Below are 9,703 nucleotides of genomic sequence, written 5' to 3'. Positions count from 1 at the left end.
GCTTCAGCCTCCCGAGCAGCTGGGACTATGGATGTACACCACCATGCCTGGCTGATTTTTGTATTTTTGTAGAGACAAGAGTTTCACCATGTTGGCCAGGCTGGTGTCGAACTCCTGATCTCAAGTAATCTGCCCACCTTGGCCTCCCAAAGTGCTGGGATTACAGGCATGAGCCACTGCACCCGGCCATTATTACAATTAATTTTATATGTGTGTGTGTGTGTGTGTGTGTGTGTATGTGTGTGTGTGTGTGTGTTTACTTTTATTAATGTGACTAAGAACAATTTTTTTTTCCCCCTGAGATGGAGACTCACTCTGTTGCCTGGACTGGAGTGCAGGGGCACAATCTCAGCTCACTGCAGCCTCTGCCTCCTGGGTTCAAATGATTCTTCTGCCTCAACCTCCTGAGTGGCTGGGACTACAGATGCATGCCACCATACCTGGCTAATTTGTGTATTTTTAGTAGAGATGGGGTTTCACGATGTTGGCCGGGATGGTCTTGAACTCCCAACCTCAGGTAATCTGCCCGCCTCAGCCTCCCAAAGTGTTGGGATTACAGGCATGAGCCACCGCACCTGGCCATGTTTATTAATATGACTAAGAACGTTTTGAATTGCACCTGTGGCTCCACTGGTGTCCTGGGCAGGTGGCTCTGTGGTGTCCACACAGGTTGTCTGCTGTGTCTTCATCTTCGCTGCATGTGACTTTTTGGTTCCTGTGGCACGTGGAGTCCTGTATGGGACATTGGTTCTACAGTAGATTTATAATAAGGATGTACCTGCTAAAAAATACAAAATAAAAAGAATAGAAACAAACATAGAAATAAGTATCACCTCACAAAAATTTTGGAAGGTAGAAAAAGGAAGATACATTCACAGCTTTTCAGTAGCCGATATCCAGGCTGTCTTCATAAGCATGGATAATGTGTCCCTCTCCTGCATGGATAGACACCGTTTTCTCACCTTAAGTGTTTGTGATTGAAGGATTCTTGATGTGTTGACTTGGAGGATGCAGTTGTTGAGCAGTAGTTTATCTAAAGATTGTAAGAAACTTTTGGAAACATTTCATGTCCTTTTTTCCCTTGGAGAACGTGGGTTGAAGAAATCGCCGCTTGCAAAAAATAAGCCGTGAAACGGATTTCAGAGCAACTCTAGTTACATGCTGGCGAGGAGCCACGGAATACCATTTACATTTGAAAATAGAGGGCTGTGAAGTTTTTATAAGTAGTGAACCCCGTCAGAATTACACATTTTGATTATGGCTCTAAATTTTATATTAAAGAAATAAAAATTTTATCGTATTTTATTACCGTCTTTTGCTCCTTCAGGTGTAGCATACATGCTAGATTCTAGACCTGTTTCTTGTGTTACAGTGGTGTTACCCAGGCAGGTTATCAGGTAGTGAAGGTGATGTCTGGTGGTGGTGGTGAGCCCAGTGAGGGCACATCCTTGCTGTGTGTGATGAGGGCCTGTGGGTTGCTGTGGGATTCCCAAACCCTGGCTCCTCAGTCTCCTGCTTCTGTCCTTACTCACACTGCTGGTAGTTTTCTGGTGTGAGCCGCAGGGGCAAGTGGGATTGACAAGCCTGCTGTCACATTAGGAACCTGAGTTAAAGTGGAGCTGAAAGCATGTCCTCGCTCTTGATGTTGTGCAGAGAACCACTTGTGCTTCTGGCCCAATGGGGCAGGTGGAACCAGGCCCTGGTTTGGCTCTCCTCCCCTCCATGTTCCCCTGTCCTGTCTGATTTGCTTTCACACTGACATAAGAGTTACTTTCCCTCGGCCTCCCAAAGTGCTGGTATTACAGGCATTAGCCACTGCGCCCGGCCAGCATCCTTTCAAGTACTGGGGTACACCCAAGCTCCCAGCTTCTAGCTAGGAGTCATTTGGTCCCTCTTTATCCCAAAGGACCTGCCACCATCATTGGTTCCCAAAGCCCAGCAGGGTCCAGGCTCTTCAGCCTCCAACCACTTTGCATTTTTTTTCTGCTTTTCGTTCATGGAGATAAAGATTAACTTATTTTTCAGCCTGGGCATGTCTTTTTTATGTACTTTATTTTTTATTTTTATTTTTTGAGATGGAGTCTCACTCTGTCACCCAGGCTGGAATGCAGTGGCGGGATCTCGTTTCACTGCAACCTCCGCCTTGCGGGTTCAAGTGATTCTCCTGCCTCAGCCTCCTGAGTAGCTGGGACTACAGGTGTGCACCACTATGCCCAGCTAATTTTTATATTTTTAGTAGAGACAGGGTGTTGCCATATTGGCCAGGCTGGTCTCGAACTCCTGGCTTCAAGTGATCCTCCTACCTCAGCCTCCCAGAGTGCTGGGATTACAGGATTACAGGCGTGACCACCGCGTGCGGCCTTTATTTACTTTGTATATCTCATCTATTACTGCTGCAGTTTGCAGAAGAGAGGATGCCCTCAAACCTAACTTCTCCAGACCATCCCAAATGGGAAGTCTGCTCCACGTCAACAGTGTTGTTGCTTTTAAAGACTATACGTCAACATGCCAGATTATAGCAAAAGGATGTCGAGGGCGCAATAGGAAAGCAAGCCTAAGAGTCCTGGAGAGAAGGTGGCAGAGCTGCGTTTTGAAGGTGGTTCCTTCTTCAGACCCTGCCCTTCCTGCCTTGTTCCTCCAGTTGCGAGATTTGCTGTTGGAGCTCCTCCACGGGCGAAGAGGTGAGGCTGGACTGAGAGGGAGATGGAGAAGCTGCCAGAGGTTCTTTTGGATCTAGAATTGAGACAGCAGTTCCAGCCAGGTCTGGAGGTGGGTGTTGTCACCCAGCCCCCAAGGGAATGGTACTGATTGAAGAATGTGGCAAGAACTCCCTGGCCGGGAGAGGGAGGTGCTCGCTCCTTTGAATCACCTGAGCCCAGGCTGGAAGGCCCAAGGGGGAGGACGAGGCCAGCTCACTCCAGCTCCATCCCCTCCCTTTAACCCTGAGCTAGTCACCCTCCCAGACTCCAGTCCCTTTTCCTAAGTGCCCTCCCTGCAAAGTCTGCACGGAGCAGCGCTCCCTCGCGCCAGCTCGCCCCGCACTTTCTTGTCTTTCAGCAATCCCATGGGTTTGAACCTGAGATGATTCATTTTCCTAAAAGCCTCTTTGGGCTGAGGGAAGGCGTGGGTGGCTCTGCCAGTTTTGGAGTGGGGGCCGCCTCGTCTCAAAGCCGCTGCGAGGGCCAGGGCCACCCTCCCAGGCGGGTGTCTCTGGGCTGGGCAGCAGCTTTGTAGGCAGCCCTGGCCATCCCCACTGGTCTGGGGGGCTGGGGGTGCACTGGCTCCTGCTCCTGATAGAGCCAAGGCAAAGCCTTCCCTACCTGAGAGGACTTTCTTGAAGAGCGGGCACAGAGGAGCCGGCAACCTGGGTGGTGTAGGCACCCAGGAGAAAATCTGTGGCTCAGTCTCAGGGAGAAGTCTCCACCAGCACAGCTGTTGTAGAGATGGGGAAACTGGGCTGAGAGGGAAGGGGGCTTGCCCAACTCACCAGCCCTGGAATGTTTTGAGCTTTGGGGGTGGATCTCCCAGGAAATGTGTTTTATGGCACCACCGCCTCTGGTCACCCACCCTGAGGTGTGGCGGGCCTGGACAGCCAGCTTGACTGAGGGCCAGGCTGGTGAAGTCAAATGTACCATTCAGGAAGGAGACCCAGCCCTTCTCCAGACAGAGTTCAAATGTGAGGACTGCCTTCTTTGGGCCTCAAATTCCCCACATGAATTCCAAGGACCCTTCTAGCTCCTACACTCTGGGCCAAGGTTTCCTCTGAGCCCCAGTCAGCCTAGAGGACCTAGGATACATCTTCCTTGGACAGAGACCCACCATACAGGCAGCAGGAGGTAGGGGTGGGGGTAGGCAGGGTTCCCGTGGGGAGGTGGAGCTGTCATCAGAGATGGTGTCTGCAGACAGTGGGTGTATCTTGGCTCTGCTACCACTTGCTGGGTGGCCCCGTGACATTTCTTTCCCCACTCTGGACCTCAGTTTCCCTATCTGTTCTGTGGAGATAAGATGCCTGCCTGCATATTTGTGGACTGGGATGTGTGGGGGCTAGTTGCAGTGTTTCTTGGTGTGGTCCTGGGGCAGCCTGCACCACCCCATAGAGATTTCTGGGCCCCACCCTAGGCTCACAGGACCAGAATCTCTGGGAATGAAGCCTGGGAATTTTCATTTCCACAGGCATCTGGCTGATTCTGACATGATTGAAAAGCACTAATAGTATATAGCAAGCTCTTTATAAAAGGTAAATTCATAGCTGCCTTTTACTAAATATAAATCTCACCTTCCCTTCCTCAGTTAAGGACACACACTGCAGTTGAAAATCACTGTGCCTTTCCAGATGCAGAATCTGACCTTTCCGATGAGATTCTGTTAAGTGTTGCTTTCTGTAGTTTGTATTCCAAAACAAGGGGAATATATCTTTCCATTTTTTCAATATAAATGTTTAGGTCAGATACACTTTTTCAAACTGGACACACACACTCACACAGTTTAGGATTTCAGCTATGGCTTCCTCTCAAATTATTAGCCTCTTTTTGCCAGGGAGCAGTTTTTCCCAGACAAGACCCTGGACAGAGGCTGGTGGGGCCCCTCCTCATCAGAATCACTAGACCATGACTGACTCCTAGAGGTGGCTTTTTCTGCTTAAGTGTCAGCCCATGGGCTGGGATGTGACCCCCAAAGCTGCGGCAGAAGCTTCCACCCATCTTGGGACCCCCTGCCATCTATGGGGAAGGACCTGTCCCTTGTCTTCTGGGCCCAGCCCGCCTCACAGGCATTCAGCAGATTGGAAAGTGGAAGCATGTGCTGTGCTTGGCTGGGCTCTCCTGCGCCCCTTTTTGGGGTGAGGTGGAGTGCATCCAGCCCTCAGAATCCCTGCCATTTCTTCCCCCCCTCATCCCCACCCCCATACACACTCACAAGTACAAACACAGGCGCAGTCACTGGTGCACACCACTCTGGAGAGCACCATTTCCAGCCTCAGCGGGGCAGTTTCCTTACAGGGAAGTTAATGAGGCACTAAAGAAGGCTCAAGGGACAGGGAGAAAAATCTATCGAGAAGAGGCTCCTAGACCTGGTTCTGCCTCTGAATTGCTGGGAGTCCTTGAGAAAGTTGCTTTCCCTCTCTGGTCTCAGTTTCCTCAGGTGAGAAATGGGGGGCCGGCCAAATGGTCTAAGGTTCTGGGAACCTCTAAGTCAGAGCCTGTAGCTGGTGGTCAAGATGAGGGAGAGGCCCTCAGGCTCAGCTGAATGCCTGAGAGTCAGGACAGGCCCAAAGATGAGCAACCTGAGCACATCAGGTGGGTTCAAAGCTGGTGCATGAGCCCCACAGCCTGCAGAGCAGCTCTGGACTCGGGAGCCCGCTCGCACCAGCCCAGTGGGACTTCAGAGATGTGGGGTCCAGCCTCTCCTAGTGTTGCAGGGCTGGGGGCTGGGAGCTGCAGATTCTGACCCCACAGCTGCCTTAGACATGCCAGATGGGCTGGGGCAAGACACACCCCTGTCTATGAAATGAGCAGTCAGTCCAAATAGATACACTAAAGAAGGGCTGTGGGATGGACCCAGCTGTAGCCTGGGGCTACAGACTAGCTTCCAGGGTACTCAAGCAGCTGGCCTCTGGGGTAGCAGCCCCGGGTATGAGAGGCAGGACTCAGAATCTAGGCCAAGCCTCTACAGGAATCCTCTCTGGAGAGCCCGGGCACTCTGCAGGAGGGGCAGCAGGCAGCAGGTGCACCAGGAGCATGTTTCACAAGGTGCCCAATATTGCATCTGCTCAGATAGGCAGCGAGTTGGAAAGTGGATGCAGTAGGCAGGGGGGCGGCTGCTCCCCACAGCCAGGAGTCCAGCCCAGCACCCACCTGAGTCCGCCTCAGTCCTGCTCAACTGGGTTATCTGTGCTCTTGGCCCTCTGGTCCCACCCACAGAGGGAGGGCTTTGGGGCGACTAGGTGAGCTGGCCCTTGTGGGAGGATGTAACTGACTCCTGAGCCTGGCGAGCCAGGCATCCCCTCACCAGCGTCCCCACCCCCATGTCTCCAGCCCCCCTCATTCCCTGATCCTCCCATCCGCTCCCCTGACCCAGCGGTTTCCTCTGCTCACTCTCTTTTCCTGCTCCCAGGCTTGCCTGGTCACGTGTCCTTCACTCTCCTCTGAGTCTCCCTCTTTCCAAGCCGCCTCCACTCTACTTGACACACTCTCCCTTAAGACACCAGAGTACACAAGCGCAAGTCCCCGCACCTCAACTTTACTCCCAGACATGGGAGGGAGATGACATGAAGACCCAAACGCCCCTTGGCAAGAGATCTGGGGTACGCAGAGGGGCAGATCTGAGGCTGTGGAAGCTCCAGGGGCTCCCTGTGGGAGGCTGCATGTAAGCTGGCTATTGAATGTGGCTCTGAGCTGAGACCCCTCCTTGAAGCTCCAGACCAGGAGCCAGCTGCTAGCTCGACCCCTCCATTTGGTGCCTCAGAGAAACCTTGCACTCTGTAGGTCTAACTCTGAACCCAGAAAATCCCCCCATGTCGGCCCTGTCTCTTCATAGGGAAAGCACCACCTCAGACCCAGTTCTGCACCAAACCCACATTTGAGTCATGGGGCTCCTGCCCTGCACTGTGAGCACTCTGGATAAGCCAGTGCTGAGGGGGAAAGAGCTCTGAATGCCAAGCCAGAACATGAGCTTCAACTCCACCTCCAGCTCTGGGAGCTGTGGGTGGGGAAGGGCCCTAGTTCAGTTTGCTGTAGAAAGACCAGTCTGCCACTGTATGGCACACGGATGGCAGGGGCAGAGTGCAGGTGGAGAGAATAGAAGGTGGGCAGGGCGGGGGAGGCAGGGACATGGCTGTAGCCGTGGAGATGGGAGGACAGACAGGACTTGGGGGCTACTTGGATGAACCAAGGGAGGAGTCAGGAAGAGACACCCAGTTTTGTATCAGATGTGTAGAGCGTGGGATGCTGTTCACTGATCGAGGGAGGGGGAGGAGGAAGAGGTATGGCATGGGGAGGAGGTAGCTGAGCTCTGTCATTAATGTCATTTGAAGTCCCCAGGGAAAGAAAGGCCTGCCAGCACCTTCACTGCTTCAGCTAGCTCTCAGGGTGTCTGTGCTCCCTGGCCCTCTCAGCTCCTGCTTCATAGCTGTCAGCTGCAGTGGGGGACAGCTGCACAAGGTCCCAGCATGTCTGTGTGGTTACCCAGGGGACTGCCACGTGGCCCATGCTGAGCAGAAACTGATGGACGACCTTCCGAACAAAACCCGTTACCACAACCTGATCCACCCAGCCGCCACCTCCTCACAGCTCATCTCCATCGAGACGGAGCTCTCCCTGGCCCAGTGCATCAGCATGGTAGGCGCAGAGGGTACCTGTGGGTCAGGCTCAGGCGAAGAGGCAGCTCATGCCCAATCCCCAAGCAGTCAAAGTCCGGAGGAATGAAATGACTAGAGTTGACTTAGACTCACCTGTACACGGTGGGGAGGCTGGAGGAGGGTCCATGAGGTTTATAGGTGTCCAATATTTAATGAGGTCATGGTTTTGTTAACAAAGAAGAAATGAGGGTGGGAGCGGGATCACCACTGGCTAGGCAGCCAAGGGGCCTGCAGAGACTCTGCTCAGCTGACTCTCCAGCATGACCATGAGCTTCTCCTCCTCATCCTCCCAGCCCCACCCTACTCTCCCCCCCAGCTTGCTCAACAGGTGACCTTACAGGCTCCCTACTTGTTGGGGAAAATAAGAACCAGACTGGGGGAACTGACGGGTACAGAGGCCCAGGTGTAGGCGCAGGACCACAGGCGGTGCAGCGTCTACTGAGCCAGGCGGGTGAGGGTCTGGAGAGTGGGCATGGCTGCTGCAGGCATGGAAAGGAGGCGCAGATGGCGGCACTCCCAGGGCCCATTGTCAGGGTCTCCATATGTGGACGTGTGCAGAGGTGGGGGCGCTGAGGGAGGAGGGACCAGGGAATTTCTCGTCTTCTCTCTACTGCCTCTGAGTTGGAGATGTCAGAGGGAGCCATGGCCCACTGTAAAGTGACACAATGTCCCCACCCACAGGGTTAGAACCCCTCCCCTGGAAGCAGCTCTGAGGGGAACAGTCACATGTAGAGAGTGCAGGACGCTGTGTCCAGCCGGGGGAAGGAGATCACCAAGGTGGTTGACCCTCCTCTGGCCAGGTGGCTGCCTTCTGACAAACCAGCCTCTCTCTCTAGCGCGGTGGGCCCCACACACCCAGCCTGTGAAACCTACAGCCCTCAAGAAGGCTTTGGCCAAATTAATGAGCGGCTTCCTCTCCCAGAAGGAAGCACAGCTGAAGGATGCGGAGGGCAGTAGAGTTGTGTATGCTCCACCCCCTCTCTCCACAGTGGGACAGAAAGAAGGGGGCTTTCAGCCAGGCTGGCCCAGGCTGGGGTCTGAGTGTCACTGTCCAGCTATTGGCTTCTTGCTTAATGGGTGAGCCCAGCTGCTCCTGTGCAGCTGCCGCCCTAGTGAGGGTGAACCGGCAGGCGAGTTCCATTTCTGAAAGCCTGGGAATACAGTCAATATTAGGCTGTGGGCTGCTGGGCCAGGAAGGGGTGTTTATTTTTCAGGGTTTGTTTATCTATTGAGTTGATGAGGGAGGGTTATAGGTACAACCAGTTTAAAGATGGAAATTTTGAGAGAGCAGGCAGGGATTTAGTGCTGGGTAAGCCTTGTCAAAGCGGCTCTTTTGGGGCGGCCAGAATCCAGTACCAATGTCCTCAGCATGTTCATCAGCTGCTGGGGGAGTGCCGGACAGGATGAAAGCACAGGAACACTTTCTGGATGATAGAAATACTCTGTATCTTCAAAGGAGGTAGCTTCCATGGTTAATGTTAAATGAGTTAAAACTCACCAAATGTAAAACAGATCTCTGCATTTCACTGAATATAAATTATACCTCCAATTAAAAACATTTTTTTAAAAGACAGATGGGCCGGACGCAGTGGCTCACACTTGTAATCCCAGCACTTTGGGAGGCTGAGGCAGGTAGATCACCTGAGTCAGGAGCTCGATACACCAGCCTGGAAAACATGGTGAAATCCTGTCTCTATTAAAGGTATACAAAAAAATTAGCCAGGCATGGTGGCACACGCCTGTAATCCCAGCTACTCGGGAAGCTGAGGCAGGAGAATTGCTTGAACCCAGGAGGCAGAAGTTACAGTGAGCAGAGATCGTGCCACTGCACTAGCGCCTGGGCAACAGTGAGACTCCATCTCAAAAACAACAAAAAAAGGACAGATGAAGGTTTTCAACTTTCACTAAAGGCAGAGGAGCTTGTTACAGATTCGCCTCCCCACAAGAGCAGTTAGAAAAACTGGACAAAAGTGTGCCCTGCCCCCAATCAAAAACAATTGTTGGAAGGTAACTGAAGACCTCAGCCAGAACTTGAGTGACCAGGCCTAGGAGGTGACCCTGACAGTCTGTGGTGCTTTTCCCACATTTGGTGATTGGTCAACAGTAGAGGGCTAAGAGGCTAAGAAACTGAGTATGAAGTAGTACTTAAGGGGCTGGAGAGCCTACCTGAATGTTTGGCACTCTCACAGGGCTGAAATGATCTAATGAGGATTTGGGTCCCGGGAAGGAGATGGGACCTCGGTGGGGACCCTGGAAGGGCCACCCCTAGTAGTCCAAATGAATAAAACATAGACCAGCTGTCACAAAACCTAAAACTTGCTTTGAACCATCTTAGTCCCAAACTAGATG

The 9,703-nt window shown here is 52.7% G+C and overlaps 1 pseudogene; it reads left to right on the top strand.

The window, feature by feature from the left end:
* Positions 1-2,449: 2,449 nt before the first annotated feature.
* On the top strand, positions 2,450-6,367 carry LOC100444621 (uncharacterized; annotated as a pseudogene).
* Positions 6,368-9,703: the final 3,336 nt, after the last annotated feature.

The sequence above is a fragment of the Pongo abelii genome, chromosome 16 (assembly GCF_028885655.2).
Source record: "Pongo abelii isolate AG06213 chromosome 16, NHGRI_mPonAbe1-v2.0_pri, whole genome shotgun sequence".
Classification (NCBI taxonomy): Eukaryota; Metazoa; Chordata; class Mammalia; order Primates; family Hominidae; genus Pongo; species Pongo abelii.
Note: the sequence above shows the minus strand (reverse complement) of the source record. Positions and strands in the feature narration are given on the sequence as shown.